Source organism: Salvia splendens, chromosome 10 (assembly GCF_004379255.2).
Source record: "Salvia splendens isolate huo1 chromosome 10, SspV2, whole genome shotgun sequence".
Lineage (NCBI taxonomy): Eukaryota > Viridiplantae > Streptophyta > Magnoliopsida > Lamiales > Lamiaceae > Salvia > Salvia splendens.
Window position 1 is genome coordinate 28,867,599 of NC_056041.1, and position 4,152 is coordinate 28,871,750.

Sequence of the window (4,152 nt, forward strand, 5' to 3'; positions counted from 1 at the left end):
AAGCGGATGACGAAATCTGCCGCGCGCCGACCCCAGGATAACTACTGCTCCTACCATCAAGACCACGGTCACGATACCGAGGAGTGCAGAAACTTGGCTGCAGGTATCGATGTTCTTGTGAGGGCAGGGACATTGAAAAAATACCAAAGCAAGCAGTCAAAGAAGAATAAGAAGCAGAGAGGTGCGAACTGCGCTCCTCAGGATCCGAAAAGGCAGCCGGATCCCGAAGACGATGACGAGCCGCAATATGATGGAGTAATCCTGACTATTGACGCTCTCCCTGCCGGGAAGACCAAGTCGTCCCTGAAGTCAGAGCGCAGAGGCTCCAATCGAGAAGAGCCAACGCATAAAAGGCTGAAGCAGGACGAAGTGATTACGTTCTCGGATGCTGATCCCGTCCCGGCCATCTCTCCTCACCAAGACGCCATTGTCATCCAAGCCGGAGTGGCAAACAAACTGATCCACAGGGTGTTTGTGGATACAGGAGCGTCAGTCAGCATTCTTTTTAAAGAGTGCTTCGACAAACTAGAAGTGGACCCAGCTCGGCTCAGCCCGGCTCCGCTTCCCCTGAAGAGCTTCGCCCAGGAGGACACCCGCCCTGAAGGTATTATCAGCCTTCCGATCACGGTGGGGAAAGCGCCTACTAGCTCCAGTACGATGATTGAGTTTTTCGTGGTGAAAGCTCGGTCCCCGTACAACGTCATCCTGGGAAGAGACTGGCTCAACACAGTTCGGGCCGTTTGCTCTACTTATCATCTCACCATCAAGCTCCCCACTAAAGGGGGGATAGCGGTCATCCGAGGTGATCAAAAGAGAGCAAAAGAGTGTCTGCAGATTGCGCTTAAAAGTGCCGAGCAATCAGATCGGCATCATCAAGCATAGCAATCACAGCAGCCGGAGTCAGAGGCAAGCGAAATTACCGAAGTCACTCCAGAGCCGAACTCAATGACCGTTCAGTTATACGAAGATGATCCATCCAGAACGGTTAAGATCGGCTTCGCGGGAACGCCTCTACTTCGGGAAAAAACCATCCAGCTCCTCAAGGAGTACAAAGACGTCTTTGCATGGTCTCCGTTGGACATGACCGGAGTGCCCCCCGAGGTAATCACTCATCGTTTAAATATTGATCCTTCGGTCCGGCCGATAAAACAGAAGCAAAGACTCTTTGCGGCAGAACGAAGTCAAGTCATCCATGACGAAGTCCGTCAATTATTGAAGGCGGATGTGTTATTCGAAGTGAAGTATCCTTCGTGGGTGGCCAATCCTGTCATGATCAAGAAAAAGGAAGGAGGATGGCGGATGTGCATAGATTTCACCGATCTAAATAAGCACTGTCCCAAAGATTGCTATCCCCTTCCGAACATAGATAAAAAAGTAGAAGCTCTGATAGGCTTTGAAATTTTTTGTTTTCTTGATCTATACAAAGGATACCATCAGGTTTTAATGGATGAGATTGACGCTTCAAAAACGGCCTTCATTACTGACTTCGGCATTTTCGCTTATAAAAAGATGCCATTCGGTTTAAAGAATGCCGGAGCCACTTATCAAAGGATGGTAGACAAGCTTTTTCGGCACCTGATTGGAAAGGAGGTCGAAGTGTATGTTGACGATATAGTCGTCAAGAGCAAAAGCACCTCGGAGTACGAGCACAACCTCAAGTCCACTCTCAACGTGCTCAAGAAAGCCAACCTCAAACTTAATCCCCAAAAATGTACCTTTTTGGTAGATTCGGGAAAGTTTCTGGGTTGTTGGGTTTCTAAAGACGGACTCAAGGCAAACCCCTCAAAAGTTCAAGTCGTTCAGAACATGGCAATGCCGAAGTCCATACATGACGTGCAAAGGCTAACCGGATGTCTAGCCGCACTGAGTCGATTCCTTTCCCAAGCAGCCGAAAAGCAACTGCCGTTCTTCAAGGTGTTGAAAAAGGCACCAAAGTTCGAGTGGGGAGCCGAGCAGAAAAGGGCCTTTGACGAGCTCAAAAGTTATCTAGCCGAGCTTCCTATTCTCTCTGCTCCAGCCGAAGCCGAAGTACTATTCTTATACTTAGCGGCATCGGATCAAACCATCAGCGCGGTGCTTGTACGAGAAGAAGGCCTAAAGCAGCTTCCCATCTATTTTACAAGCCGAGCATTAAGAGGTCCAGAAACCAGGTATCAACCTCTGGAAAAGATTGCTCTAGCATTAATAAATGCAGCAAGGAGACTGCGGCCATACTTCTATGCTCACAAGGTATGCGTCTTAACTGATCTGCCACTTCGGCAAGTGTTGACCAAACCAGAAGCATCAGGCAGAATCGCCAAGTGGGCTATAGAGTTGGGAGAGCACACAATTGAATATCTACCTCGGAAAGCCATCAAGGGACAAGCCTTGGCGGATTTTCTTGCAGAAGCGAAGTTCGATCAAGCAATTCCTGTTATTGCCGAACAGAAGAATTCTGCCAATGCCGAACTAGCACAGCCCTTGGAATCCGAAGTAGAGCCGCCGGACTGCTGGAGCGGATTCGTAGATGGAGCTTCAAACAAGATGGGAAGTGGAGCTGGTATTTTACTTGTCGCTCCCGACGGACACGAGGTAACCTACTCACTTCGGTTCCTATTCCCCACTACTAATAATGAAGCCGAGTACGAAGCCCTCCTGGCCGGACTCCAGTTAGCGCAAAGTCTGCTCGTCAAATCTCTCAAAGTCCATTGTGATTCACAAGTCATAGTAAATCACATGTTGGGTGCAAGTGAAGCCCGTGACGAGAGAATGAAGAAGTATTTGGACAAAGCGCAAAGCATCAGCCGAAGTTTCTCCTATTTTCGGATAATCCGCATTCCCAGAGCGGAAAATAGCCGAGCAGATGCCTTAAGTAAGTTGGCCTCAGATCCGAGCTCAAAGGCGGAAGAATTAATGCATCGAAGCATTGATGAAGCCGAGGTACATTCAGTATCCAGCTCGCCGAACTGGATGACGCCGATCTTGCAGTATCTGGATCAAGGACAATTGCCCGAGGATAAGAGAGAAGCTCGGAAGATCACGTGCCGAGCTCTTCGGTACGAACTTCATGAAGGAGTCCTCTTTAGAAAGTCTTACCTCCAGCCGTTATTGCGGTGCGTAGGACCAGAAGAGACGGACTACATCCTCAGAGAAGTTCATGAAGGATCGTGCGGTAGCCACATCGGAGCCAGAGCTTTAGCAAAAAAAGTTCTGAGATGGGGATATTATTGGCCAACCATGGTACAAGAGGCAGTGCAGCTCGTCAAGAAGTGTACGAAGTGCCAAATTCATGCAAATGTCCCAAGGATGCCGCAGACCGATCTATACACTATGCAAAGCCCTTGGCCTTTCATGCAATGGGGCATAGACATAGTGGGACCACTTCCTCAAGCTCCTCGGCAAATGAAATTCCTTATCGTTGCCGTGGACTACTTCACGAAGTGGGTGGAGGCTGAACCATTAGCTACGATAACGAGCTCAAAGGCATTGGACTTCGTCTGGAAGAACATAGTGTGCCGATTTGGCATACCCCACATCCTCATCTCGGATAATGGGACTCAGTTCACCGACAAGACGTTCAAGAATTGGTGCCAAGAGCTGAACATTCAACAGCGGTTCACTTCGGTCTCCCATCCCCAAGCAAACGGACAAACGGAAGTAACGAACCGGATTCTGGTGAAAGGATTAAAAGCTCGGTTAGAACAAGCCAAAGGACAATGGGTAGAAAATCTCCCTCAAGTCCTATGGTCCTACCGAACTACACCCAAATCCTCCAACGGTGAAACTCCGTATAGTCTGGTGTACGGCACTGAAGCCGTAATTCCGGTGGAGATCGGCGTACCCAGTCCCCGAACTCTAAATTTCTCCTCAGAAATGAATGACGACGGACTGAGAGCAGAACTAGATCTCGCCGAAGAAAGAAGAGAATTGGCGTGCATAAAAGCAGCCAAGTATAAGGAGCAAGTAGCCCGGTATTATAACCAAAGGGTGAAAAAGCTCCAATTTCAAGTGGGAGATCTCGTCTTGAGAAACAACGAGGTAAGCCGAGCAGAAAAGCTGGGCAAACTCGAACCCACATGGGAGGGTCCGTATCGGGTGTCAGAAGTCCTCGGCAAAGGGTCTTATAAATTGACTCACATGTCAGGAGAACAAGTACCCCGAACATGGCACGTC